The 13,730-nt window shown below is 50.5% G+C and overlaps 2 long non-coding RNA genes across 3 annotated transcripts; one reads left to right on the plus strand and one right to left on the minus strand.

The window, feature by feature from the left end:
• Positions 1-26: 26 nt before the first annotated feature.
• On the minus strand, positions 27-11,647 carry LOC121058943. Of its 2 annotated transcripts, none has more exons than XR_005814397.1 (3): positions 11,430-11,647; positions 9,173-9,332; positions 27-4,517 (listed from the first exon to the last, which is right to left on the minus strand). It is a non-coding gene; the product is annotated as an uncharacterized LOC121058943 (long non-coding RNA). The 2 variants fall into 2 exon arrangements; XR_005814396.1 differs by having other exon boundaries at positions 9,169-9,332.
• On the plus strand, positions 4,851-11,112 carry LOC121058944. Its single transcript, XR_005814398.1, has 3 exons — positions 4,851-7,177; positions 8,962-9,068; positions 10,019-11,112. It is a non-coding gene; the product is annotated as an uncharacterized LOC121058944 (long non-coding RNA).
• Positions 11,648-13,730: the final 2,083 nt, after the last annotated feature.

Here is a 13,730-nt window from a genome sequence, read left to right on the forward strand (position 1 = left end):
AATTGAGATTCCGTTACTTGGGGTGCAAGTGGGGCCTGTGCTGAGCTGGGGCTCTTAAACCTGTTGGGGAGAAGCCAGCAGATGCCTTGGAGAAGACCAAAGGGCTGTTCTCACAAGAGTTTGAGGCCATTCAGCTCAAACGTGGGTCAAAGAGGATGCACAGGCTACCTTCCTTCTCAGTTTGAAAAGGGACAGAAATGTGTTTAATTTTCACACGCAGAGAAATCTTTAGAAGGAAAACTGCTTGTGTTATTTCAGGTGTTTAATAGGCAACTTGACCTTTAAGATTTCGTCCTATACATCTATATGAAAGCTCAAGGGAGCAGAAATCCCAGAATCCAGCCTCTGATCGCTGAGTCTACCTGGAAATATCGTGTTAATCCGCAGACAAGGAGCCTGGAAATAATATTGAGCATCTCTCTTTGTATGAATCCAGCTTTTGTATAAGAAAGGTTAAGCCTTCTGATTTGGGGGCATAAATCAGCAATGTTTTCTGTTGTAAAAGAGGTTGACCCAGCTGAGAGGCTGTTTTCCTTCTTCCCACTGTGTAAAGTAGTCGTGCCTTCCTCTTAATGACACGGTACTGACCTCTGTCTAATTAAACAGAGCATAAATAAACGTATTTTGGCCTGATAAATATTCCCATCGTGAGTACTCGGGCTGTCTTGAAAACTGAAGGCCAGTAACTTTCTCAGCAATCGTCCTTTTTTTTCCTGAGTGAAATTTCACCGAGCAACTGATCTGCATTTTAAGCGTCAGTCTGGCCGATGCAAATATCCTCTTCAAGTCCCCACCTCCAAATTAGTTCACGTAATTCTAACTTTCTCCTGCGTCTTTTGCTGTCTGTAGATGGGTGAGACGCAAGCCTGGGGACGGTGCAGCTGGTGGCCTCCGTGGTGCCACCACCTCCTAGCGGCAGCCCCTGCCACCTTCCCAGAAAAGCAGGGGCTTCGGAAACGCTCGGTGACTGCCGGCGTGTGTGACGGTACGTGGGGCGGATGCTGTGCTTTCATGTAATATTCAACAATTTAATCCCCTTTTAAAGCAAAGACAACATTTAAAGTATATTAAGGTCGTCTTTTGCAAGTACACAGGGGGCTCTGAATAAAACCTTCATTCATGCTATAAAAGCTGGAGGTCCACTGTCACTCCATTTTCTTGCCTCTGGTTATTAAAACATCAAGCTGTCTGACTACTTAAGCTCAGCTAACTTGCTGCCTTCCTCCTTTTGTGCTACACTGGAACACCTGCCATTAATACTAATTCTACTCCGGAGAGAAACTCCCTTTCAGATATGCTTGTCTGAAAATAAATTGACATGTAAAAGGTCTCTTTTGTCAAGAAGTGCATGTAAAGTGCTGGGGTAAGAAGCTGATCGCTTACAAAAGGAGCCACCGACTCTTTAAATTATGAGTGTGAAGGGGGTTATAAATGTTAAATATGGGGGGTGATGTTGTAAATGGGCCGACGTGATACGACTAGAGAAGAATCACATAGCTGCATCCTCTGGTTGTTTTTAGACTTTAAGATTTGGGGTGGTTTTTTTGCCTAAACCTGTGGCAGTAAAAGCGCGGCATTGTCTCGGGGTGAATAGCTGGACTCTGTAGGAGCCCATTTGGAGAAAACTTTTTTTTTTTTTTTTAAAGGAAAAGTATTATTAAGAACACCTCCCTGCTTTTTAAGACGCGCGACAAAAACTAAGCGCATTGGTGATGAGTACTTTGATTTAGATGTTTAATGAACTCCAAGGCTCTATTGTTTTTCCTGGGACAAAAATTTGTACCCCTTTCAGTTAAGAAGCAGCAGAAGAATCCTTGGGTAGTGTTTATTCTGTCATACAGGCAGCAGCGTGAGACAGTAAAAGGTAAATATTTTCATTCCTGACAAAAAGAAAGGTTTTCTTTGTGTTCCTCACACCCTGTGGAGTTTATGGCTCTCTATTAAGAAAACATTTTGAAGTATGTTCTTTGGGTCAGGCTTGGGAGTGGAAGGATGCTGCTTCAAAACCTGCTTTGATACTGACAAGCAGAGTCCGCGGTGGCGATGGGAGAGCGTCACGCTGTGCGAGCGTCCTGCCGAAGCCTTCCAAGCGCAGACAAAGCCGTGAGCAGCTCCGGGATCCCAGGGCTGCCGACGAGGGTTCAAGTCCCGTGGCGTGGGCCTGGCTTTCAGCTGCTGCTCGTTGGCTTCCTAGGTCTTCTAGCAAAGAAATGTTTCACTTCGTAATTAAGAACAAGCTGAAATGTGTTCAGGGTTGAAAGAACAAAAGTGAAATGTGCCAATTACCCAAACCCTTCTAGCTGAGCTGGTGTCACTTCTGGTTTATCAAACAAGCAGAGACTCTTGTGTGATGAGTAGCTCCTATGCTGTCTTACTTTTAAACAGCAGATGGTGTTAGAAACCTGTAACAGGTGGAACCTCTTCAGTTTTATGTGAGAGATCAGAAGTAACAGCAATTTCTCGTTTCCCTAGGGGTAGTTCCTTCAGGAGATAAACAGCAAAAGCTGGCCATGGACTTGGATATTTGTAGAGAAGGAAAAACTTCTAAATCACACATGTTCATATGAAAGAAAGCAATTCTGGCTTCACTTACTCTGGTTACAATAAAAGGAACCTGGCAGTGTTCTTCATAATTCTCTGTTACCACCTCTAAAAGAGAGATGTAGCAGGGGGAATGAGCTGTGTTTGCTGGTGTGCCTCAAAATCCTGCTCCAATCTGCCGTAGTCGATTGGTTTCTTGTATATGATAATAGCACTTCACAAGCTTAAAGTGTTTTATAAACATTTAATTACTGCAGCATTTGACTCAAAGCCAGAAATCTCTCATTCATCTGCATCTTGCAAGGTCTGTGAAAATGGTATTCAAATTACAGAATTACAACAAGGGTTGAGTTCAAACTTCACTTACAGAAGCCTCCGTTAGCTGAGATTTGTGAGCATCGCCTGTCTTCGCTTCCAGATTTGCAAAGCGAATTCCTTCCTCGGCAGTGGAAACGGTAAAATGTTTTTGCGTGCCTACGGATCTGAGGACTTGTGAGCACCCCAGGACAGGGAGCTGTATTTAATGTAGGAGAACACTGTGCTAGCGTCCCCTCAGCCCGTGCTGTGCGAACTTCTGAGGCAGGCAGGGACTTTTACATCCAGACGAGAGCCCTGTTGGATGCCCAGTCCCCGTAGCGTCCTCTGCTGTCCTAAGCAGTAGGAAAATGATTATTTGTTAAGAGTCGCTCTTAATCACCAAACCACTTGCAATTGTAACGGGGCTTCTCCACCCCAGCCCTACTTTTTAAAGAAGGCGGAGAGAGGCAGGCTTACAGGACGGTTTTCCGCTGCCCCAAGCATGCCCTGCTCCATGGATCTGAGCCTGCTGGTAACACGCAGGTGAAATGGGCTTTGTGACACCGAGTACAAGCAGCGCTAGAGGTAAAAGAGCTTGGGTTGGATGAATAACTCCCATCTAACCGTCTGCCTCTTCCACAGCTCCCGTTTCTGTACAGCAGGCTCTTAAGGGCAGACTTGGTGTGCCATATAAAAACCTCTTCTTTTCCATGAGAAAGGGAGATGTTGGTGGGCCATACGCATGCTCTCTTGGATGCGAAGGCTTGCTGCTGGGCAGGGCAGGGGGCCCAGCTCAGACATGGTTTCCCTGCCAGAAATGGTAATTCTGACGACGTATTTTGAGCAGCACTTCAATAAATGCCATTGCTGGCAATCAGATCCTTCCGGCTGAGACAGATCACTCGTTTCGAGGCCCTGATCGCACTCTCTTGGGTGAGTTTGGGCACACAAGAGCAGCAGCTCATGAGGAGGAACAGGAGCGGAGCAGGGCAGGGAGCTCCGCTGGTGCTTCATTAAAGCCGGCTTTTCTCCTCGCAGCAGCGCGATTTCACCGGGCCCGCCTCCCAGATCCAGCTGCCGGGCTCCAACGCTCTGATCTGTGCACGGGGTGCGCTGCTAATTATGGAGGCAATTCCCATGGATACCGGGAAGGATTGTCTGTGCCAGCAAAAGTGATCCCAGCTGGGGAAGCGGGGAAGGAAAACGTGTTGAAATATTCGGGAAGAAACTTCAAAAGTTTCTGGAGATGTAGGTGGGAAACATTTCTGGCGTTACTGCATCCCAACGTGTAAATCATCATTGTTTTAAACCTAAGGTGCAGGCTGTTTCCACGCTGGTTTACAGGAGTTCACCCACGTTATTGATTCCTTTGGCTGCTGGAGCATTTACCAGCAGAGCGGAGCTGAATTTGCCCCCTCGTTATCTGCACCCACTCGGGACCGTGCCCTCACCCCTGCTCTTGTACCCGCAGGGTGCCCTCTGCTCAGACGCGTAGCACGGGAAGGATCTTTCCAGAAAATGGCAAACAGTTTTTGTTTCCATGAAGGCAACACCCTGGGCGAGGCAACGCGCTCTCCGGGGAAGGCACGCGCTGGCGGGCTGGTAATTCTGGTTCCCTTAGCAGCGTGGCGCCGGTGTGCGCGGCTTCGGTACCTCCCCGTCCTTTGTGCCTCATCCTCCTGAAATGCACGGATTTAAATAACTTATTTCTGTGTAAATTCATATTTGAAGGGTCTATTCAAGGAAAAAGAGCACTCCCTGGTAAAAAGAGAGGGGGAAATACCTAGTCAAGTAGCGCTCGGATGTGGAAAAAGAAACAAATATGGTTTAAAATTATTTTGTAATTGTTCAGCTGCAAGGCCTTATGTTCCACTTGCAGTGGGGGTAAAAAAAACACTTTTTATTTAAATAAATAATAACAGGTATTGTTGAAGTTTTTTTTGTGCTTTTTTTTTTTGTTTGTTTGGCGATTTTTTTGGGAACATCCTCACCAACGGTTCTAACTTGGATGTATTTTGCTAAGTGATCTCCAGCAGAAGCTCAGGTACTTCTCAAGACGTTTCTAGCTTGCACAAACACAGAACGAGGCAGCCAGACTGTTAGGTTGGATTTCCATCCCTTTCTCATCCAGGGCACCTGCTCCCCTCTCCCTCCCCCTCCAAGTCCTCCCAGCTGTCTGTCTGTCTCATTTATGTCAATTAGAGATTCAATGCTGCCTGATTTAATTGGCCTGACTTTCCCCTCTAATAGGAGCCCCACGAAGGCAGGGCATGCAGGCAGCTCTCTGCGGGCTGCCTGCCTGGGGATGGAGCCTGTCCCGCGGTCGGGCCTCGTTTGCAGAACACAATAACCTGCTTGTTGCTATCAGCTGCGATGGAAAGGTTGGTGACCCCCTAACAGGGATGGGACCTGCGCGAGGATGTTGTTTGGAAGCTCGGTTAAGGAATTTGGGCAGCCACTTGCTCACTGTGGGGAGGCTGAGGCTGAGCTCTGCCACCCAAGGCAGCCTTCCCCTGCTCTGAGGCTGCCTCTGTGGGTGGTAGCTGCGAAGCTTTCACCCGCTGTGTCTGGAGGTGTCCTCCCCGAGCAAGGCTGCCCAAGAGCCACGTTTTGGGGCTCTGCAGGGAGTAAAAGCCTCTCGAGCAAAGTTTTCGCCACTCCTCTGCTCCCCCTCCGACAACTGAATCGCAGGAACCAGGCCTGACCTACTTCTCCCTGGCTCCTCGCTTGCGTTTCCCTGACAAATTACGAGGCCCTTCATCTCCCGGCAGAAATGTGAGTTTCCCAAGTAGCTGGCCCACAGAGGCATAAATATTAAACAGCAACAGTACCATCTAGTGACTTTGACTCACGGAGAGCATCAGTTAAGATGGGGACAAGGAAATCGGTGCATTAAGGAGTCCGAGCAAAGCCCCAGATGTGCAGATGAGGTCTTATCTCTGGGTTCATTTGGATTTAGGAAACCAACCGTGCTGGTGCCGCACCAGCCTCTTGCTGCGATGTGACGCTTCCTTGGGAGACAATCCCGTTTTTAGCCTACTGACTCCCCGCTGAACCCAGCCCTGACCCACGCTCCCTCTGCTGGTAACGAACTAATTTATTTAATGTGTTCACAACTTCGCGCACACCCACACGCGCACACAACAGCAAATCCTGGCAGAAGCATGCGATGAAATTTAGGGCTGCGGCAATTTCTCGGTCCTGACGAACGTACACCTTTTCGCTCTGATGAGCCAGGAGTGAAATCCTGAATTGGATGCATAAACTAAATAGACACGGTTCCATTACTGCATCAAAAACAGGTCTAAAACTGAGCAGAAAGGGTACACGAGCTTAAAAGGCCCACTCCAAGCAGATCTGAAATTACATCCTCTCCTTCACAGCTGAAGGGAGGAAATCAAATTAGAGCGTTTCTTTCTCCATCAGAGGACACCAGTCCTGCTGCGGCCGTGTTACGCCGCGCCGTCATTCAAGGCGCGCAGGAGCTCTCCCTGGAGGGCTTCTGCGTGACCAGGGCATCGCTCCGGATCGCCGCGCTACCCACGGGCTCTGGGGTGCTCTGTGCTGGAGGGCACAACCCTTCTCAGCTGGTTTGCAGCGTGTGTGTGGGCACTGCCTCTTTCCCAGTCAGAGGCTGTTGTTACATGCACCAAATGCACGGGATGGAGGAAAGGTGACACAAGAACACAATGTTGCTGAACTTAAATGCTAAAACATGACAGCAAACCTATTAAATGCCATTGGTACTTGCAGAAGAAATTGCTTTGCCATCTAATCAAACGTGTCCCCTCTTTGCTATCAAGAGCACAGCGCTGCCCTAAGTCCACTCAGCCTGGCTCATGGGCTGATGGGTGCCTGACAATTTTCTGGTTTCAATTTAAACAGAAAACTAAATTAGCAAATTAATTGTTTGCCGTGTTTTGCCTTGGTCCCCATCAGCTGCCGCAGGACCAGCAGCCAATCCAGGGACCCCTCTCGCAGTCCCAAGCAGAAGGTGGAGCTCTGCACCGGGTCCTGCTATCTACCAAGTGTCAGTCACGTTAATTTTAAATTACTTTTGTACAGCTTGGTGTCAAAACGATTAAAGCATGAAAAGAAAAACTGAACTAGAGAGAGGGAAGGGCGGGGGGGAGAGAGAATGAATAATTTACCTTGCGTTTACAGCAAGGACACTTAGATTTCTTTAACTCCTCAACTCTGCCAAGCCTGAAACTTTTCTTTCCTCAGCTCAAACTGCTTACGACTCCGCCTGAGCAGGTGCTCTGGATCCTCGCCGTCTGCGGGGAGGCAGTAACTGCTCGCAGCACAAAGCCGTGATAATATCTCAGTTTTTTCCCAGGTAAGGCTTTTCTCTGCGCCGTGCTCACCATTCGTTGCAGTCGCCAGCACGAACCCACCCACCCACACGCAGACCTTTCCTCCCCTTACTGCTCCGCACCCAGCTCCATTTTCTCCAGAACTTGAGCACACCGTGCTAGATAATTACACGCTCAAAAAACAGAGAAACGCACAATCAGATCCAGCCTTAAAACTGCAGGAACGAGAACCTCATAACAGCATCTTGCGTAGGATCACAGCGTAATGGCCCTGCAGCTCACCGTGTCAGTTCCCCCAACTAAGCTGTGTGCCTTGTGAAAACTTTGGCTTTCTGGGCAAAGACTGCTTTTATCTCCCTTCTAAGTTCCATCTGCGATTTCTTTCTCTTTCCAGTTACTGAATGCTATAACCAGTGGTCCTTGAAATATCCTACTAAATCTGGTGAGGCCATAGGAACAGCAAAAAGATTTGTAAAGAGGGCAACGTGGCACCACCTGAAAATGTAAAGCAAGACAAGTTTAGCTACTTCTGTCAGTTTTTGTCTTCAGCTTATACATAGGAGCATTTTCTATTCATATTTCTTTAAAAATGGGGTATATTTATTTTGAATTATTTTGTCTTGAGGGACTACAAATTGCAACGAGGTGTCTTTGATGGAAGATCACTTGCAGGGTGACAGAGCTGCCTGGGAAATAAGAGGGGCTGGATGCTCCAGCGTAATGTATCCTGCAGGATATGTGTGGGCTTGAACCGATTTGTCAAATTTGAGCAAAGAAAACAATTTTGCTAATGGGTGTTTTCTGAAAAACGAGCGTGTTGTCTCGGCAGTTTGTGTTCTGACTTGTGCTGTCTTCTCGCCACCCATCCTTGGCAGGCGCAGAGAGGAGGCACCGGTGTCTTCTCCCTGCACCTCGCTCCTGCATCGTTAGCCCGACAGCCTTGCCAGATCCCAACAGCTCGTGCGACGGGTTGAAAAGCACGCTCGAGATTTCCTCCTCCAAAACTACTCGCCCGACTTCTCTAACGTATTTGCTTTGGCTCGGTAATCCCCCTTTCCCTAAACCCTCGTGGCTTTGGTTCTGTGGCCCGCAGGGCAGGCTCCGCTCGGAAGGTGGGGAAGGCAAACGGGCACCCCTGGGACAAATGAAGCTGCCCCCTCCCTGCTGCCCCATTTTTGTGCTGCTGCACGTGGAGCGTGGAAATTGTGGGGTCTGCGCAGTTTAGGAGCTGTGACTGGGCTGCAGCGTTGCACTGCATGGGATTTCGCTTAAGCATGCAGGCATGGAAATGTTTCTCTCATTAATAGTGGGATTCCCTTCACATGGCAATGTTTCTTCAGCTGCTGACTCACAAATAAATCATTTAACTGACTTTTTTTTCCCTTTCCCATTTGGGAAGCTCCTGTAAACTTCCCTTTTCCTCTGCCAGAGGCCTAGCAGGAGGCTTGAAAAATGAAGAGCAGTACATTTTGGTAATGTCACCTCCTGCAGTGCGTTTTGGTAATGTCACCTCAGACATGCCGTGGGGGAGTACCGAGCATCGCGACCTCCAGTCTGATAACCACAGCTTTCCCTCTTTAATACGTGCTTGGTGCTAGAGCAGCAGCTATATAAAACTAACACCTTTTTTACTAGATGCTGCTAGTCCAGCCTCAGTGATGTCTGCTAACTTGTGCAGCTTCTTAAATAAAAAACATTGTCAACATTAAAAATACAGGTATAAAAACTACGCCTGATACAGTAATTATTTAAAATATAAGCACAAGTCTCAAACATGTTATCTTTTTTTTTTTTTTTTCCTAATCAGCAAGGCTGCCCCTCTACCTGGCACTGGAGAGCTGTGTGAGGGCACGAGAGAGACGTGCAGTGGATCAACAGTGCTGTTGTATCGCATCCAACTGCAAAACCTATCAGGTATGAAACAGTTTCAAATCCTAAATTGTCTGCTGGCCCGGCAGTTAGCATCATTAATTGAACAGAGTTCAGCCCAAATAAATAATGGATATAGACTCACTCACAGAACCGGGAACTTTGCAGGGCGTACGCTGCCGCCTCGCAGTCGTGCTGCGGGTTGTCCTGTTGGGACGAAGGTGCAGGAGGCGCGTTATCACTCGCACGGCTCTCGGGAATCACCAAAAACTCTCAAGGGGTTAACAGGAGTGGTCAATGCTGATTTCCCTAAAAACTAGAAGACAATAACTTAGACTAGAACACCAAAAAGGACGTTTAGGAATACAGCACTTTTCCTCAGTTAAGAGCTCGCGAAATCAGGGAGATGCGGGCTTTTTTCTTCCTCTCCAACACCTGCATTTCCTGCCGTTGGACAGTAAGAATTTGAGTTCTGCATTTCAATGGGGTTTTTTTAGGCTTTTGATAATCCTCCGATGATAATTTAAACTATCTACCAAGCAAAGTAAGGCTTTTCAGTCCAGACCACTGAATCAATTCTTTGTTAGTAGACACTTTATCCCCTTGAAGTATCCAGGAAGATTTATTCTAATGAGACATGTAGACAAAGTGACATTTTCCCATCTCCTGCTAGCTAAACACAAAATTGCAATTACTCCAAAACAACTAACATCAGAATCCGGTGCGCTATTGGCTTTTCAATAGTGGCTGTTTATTAGCTTTCCCCAGGACCTGCCTTTTTTATTGAGGGGAAAAGGATCTGGAAACAATCGATTCTCAGCGAAAAGTTTTTCTGAGGGAGTTGTTTTTAATTTGCTGACTTGCTCCAAAGAAAGCCGTCTGTGTGCAAATTCGCAGATCTGCCGATGAGTAATCAGGAAGCTTTTGTGTTTTAATATTTTGATGGTAGAAGGAAAGTAGCACAAGACTGACAGAATAAATACATATATTTACAGGACATTCTGTATCGATTGAAGTACAAAGACCAAAATAATAGAAGTGTAACAAAGACAGCAACCAACTAAAAGCCAGATGCTAGAGGCGACCTGAGGCCTAAAACAAAGCACAGATCATCAGTAATTGGTGCTGGAGGAGCTTAAAGTCAAGAGATGTTTCTCTCTTTGTCCTGAAAATTCTCAAGAGCTGGAGGCTGGTGTTTCCAGCACCCCGTGAACGACACAATTTAGAGTTATAACTGATGAACAAGACAGAAACTTCAAAGAGATCAGCAGGTCGAGGACAACCAGGCCTTCTTAACCCGACACCCTCGATTTACATTTGGATTTTATGTTTGTAAATGAAGCCACATACAAATTTAGGGATCGGTGATAAGGAAATGGAAGCTTATGAAAGGTGTCGGGCATCTCGCATCAGGAAATTTCTATGGAAATGCTTGATTGCTAACAGGATTTACGGGTATCTACTTGCTATAATTAATCTTTCTCTTCCACATAATTTCATTACATGTTGCCTGTTTTTACTGAGTACAGTCCCAACATCCCTGAAACCCATGGGTTCAGTGGAGGAAGGGTTTTTAATGTCTAGGAGTTGCATTGCAACAGCAGAGAGGCTCAACAACTCTGCGTTTCAGGGGTGGAGAGCTCCAGGGACTGGCAGAGCTGGAGAGAAGGGCTCGTAAAAGGCAACAGGCTTGAGGAGACAGAGGAAGGAAGGTCTTTAACTGTTAGGCTGAATCACTAAAGCCCGTATCTAATGAACCATACGGTATTTACTGATACTGCGTGTCCTTGTCTATTACGGACATTTATCAGCAGGCTTGCTCCCCCTTCCCGTTTTCCAACTTCATTTCTTTGTGGTTTGCACGTGTGATGCATTTTCAGTCTTGTCTTGTTAAATAACACAAGTAGTGAGGTGCAGACCCCGAGCCCTCTCAACTTGCAGGTATCCTTTAGCTGAATACAGGGACAGCATTTTAGCCCTTTAGAGTCTCTGTTGCTGGGAATCCTAGGGTCATTGGGGTTGGAAAAGCCCTCCAAGATCACCTGGCCTAACCGTCCCCCTACCACCACCATCACCCACTGACCATGTCCCCAAGCACCACGTCCAACCTCTTCCTGAACACCCCCAGGGACGGTGACTTCACCACCTCCCTGGGCAACCCGTCCCAACGCCCGACCGCTCTTTCTGAGAAGAAATGTCTCCTCATTTCCAGCCTGAACCTCCCCTGGCACAACCTGAGGCCATTCTCTCTGGTCCTATCCCTGGTTACCTGTGAGAAGAGGCCGACCCCCAGCTCCCCACACCTCCCTTTCAGGCAGCTGCAGAGAGCGATGAGGTCTGCCCTGAGCCTCCCCTTCCCCAGACCAAACACCCCCGGTTCCCTCAGCGAAGGGGAGAGCCGTGCACCCACGGCGGGGCAGGAGGAGGACAGCCTGTAGGCTCAGGAGCGGCAGCCCGGCTGCTCCCCGGTACCGGGGGCTCGGTGCTGCCCGTGCCGGGGGGTGCCCAGCGCTTGCCCCTTCCCCCCGCTGCCACGCCGCCAGCGGGGACGGAGCCCGGCAGCCCCGCTGCTTCCAGCCCGGCGGAGCGGCAGGCAGGGGGCAGCAAAGGGAAGGCTTTTCACTTTTTTTCCTTTTTTTTTTTTTTTTTTTTTTTTTTTTTTTTTTTTTTTTTTTTTTTGTTCTCAGCCCGTTGCAGTCGGAGCTTTCCAGCCCGATTGTGCTCAGCGCTGGTGTTATAGCAGCGCCTCCATTTACCCTCCCCCCATCTCCACCGTTGGGGGGGGGGGGCGCCTCTTTTTGGGGGGAGGCTGGCTGGGTCGTGAGGGGAGAAGGGGTCTCGCCCCCTCACTGTGTCAACTGGGGGGGGGTCTCCCCCCACTGTGTGTAGGGGGGGGAGCGGTTGTGGGGGTATCAGCGGGGCCGGGGCTGCCCCGGGGAGGGCAGGGGGCCGGGCCCCCCCCCCTTTGCTCCCGGCCTGGGACTCTTTCTCTCTCCCGCCCCCCCCCCCCGCTCCTAAGCGGGAGTTTCCAGGAAGCGCTGAGGAGAGCCGCATCACCGCGCAGCCCCTCACACTGCGAGCTCCTTCCGCAGAGGCCGTGGCAGCAACGCCAAGTAGTCCCAGCAGGGTGCCAGCCCTCACCCGCTATAAAGCCCCGTCCCGCTCTCCCCTCGCAGGGTTTTATCACAGGGGGGAGGCGAGGGAAGCGTTTGGCTCCCCTCACCCCGCGGCTTTGGCCGGGATAAGTCAGGAGGAAGTGTGATGGGGGGGGGAGGGGAGGTGAAAAAAACCTGAGCGGCGGAGGGATCCGGAGGCGCCGAGGAGTGAGGCGGCCCGGGGAGCCGTGCGCGAGGGCGGGGGTGAGCGGGAAAACGCGGCGCGGAGCCGGGAACAGCGCCCCCGCCCCCTCCCGCGGGGAAGGGGGGGGGGGCATGGGGAGAGGGGGGGCGCCGCTGAGGGGGCTCCCGGCCGCCCGCTGCCCGCCCTGAGGGGATGGGGAAATGAGGGGAAGGGGCCGGGGCCGGGGCCGGGCGGCAAAGTTTGGGGAAAGTTTCCCCGGCCTCGAGGTCGGGGGCCCGGGGTCGCGCCTCAGCCCCGGCGCCTGACAGAACGCGCCCCCCCCTCCCTCCCCCCCCCCCGCCCCGGGCAGGTGAGCGGCCGCGGAGCTTCCACAGCGCCCCGCTGCCCCCAGCCCTCCGCCCACCCGTTTTTTTTTCCGTTTTCCCCCCGTTTTCCTTTTTTTCCCCCTCTTTTTCCCTGTCCCCTTTTCTGAGGACCCACGTTCCTGTCAGCGCACCTGGGCCTTGCGGGGGAGCCGCTCGCCCTGCGCCCCGCAGATGTGAGGGGGCGGCTTCACCTCACCCCACAGCCCCTCTCCTCACCCCACCCCGCGGGTGGGCAGCCCCCAGCTCCCCGGGTCACCCCCGTGCCCGAGCAGCACGGCCACGCTCGGGAAGTTCGCCCCAAACGCCCCCCCTGGGTTTAGGACCCCACACAGGACCCCCAAATCCCCACAGGAGAGCGCCCGGGCCCCCCCAGATCCCCCCCAACGAGGGCTCCCCGTCCCCCCCCGTTAACCCCTCGGCCTGCCCCCCGCCCGCTCCCCGTCCCGCAGGCCTCATGTCCCCCTATTAACCCTGCCGGGAGAGGACAAAAGCTAAACTATGATCCCGCTCGGCTTCCCCCATCCCATCCCCGGCTACATGAGCTTCACATCCTCCTGCTAGGGCTGAAAGGAGAGGAGAACAAGAGCTGCTGCTGATTGTAAGGCCTTGCTCGGCTTCTCCCCACCCCCTCCCGGCCCCATCCCCCACTGCAGCTCCCATAGCCTCGTATCCCTCCCATTAACGCTGAAAGGGGAGGACAGGAGCTCTGATGGGTTTTTCTCAGGCTTACTCTGTTTTCTCCCCCCCCACCACCACCACCAACCGATACCAGCTCCACAGCCCTGCATAAGTGCAAAGCACGCATCTGGCTCTGCAAGCACAGCGAGTAAATGCCCCCCTTTCCTCCCAGCTCCACAGCCCTGCGAGGGAAAATAAAAAAAAAAAAAAAAAAAAAAAAAACGATTCCCCTTGTTTTGCTTATTCATTATAAGGGCTCGGTAGCGTTCTTTTTTTAAAACGTGTGATCTCTTGTTTTAGAAGCATCTGTGCTTTAAGAATAAGGTTTTGTCTTCTATCATCTTGAATGTAGCTCTTCATAATA

The sequence above is a fragment of the Cygnus olor genome, chromosome 23 (assembly GCF_009769625.2).
Source record: "Cygnus olor isolate bCygOlo1 chromosome 23, bCygOlo1.pri.v2, whole genome shotgun sequence".
NCBI classification, from domain to species: Eukaryota; Metazoa; Chordata; class Aves; order Anseriformes; family Anatidae; genus Cygnus; species Cygnus olor.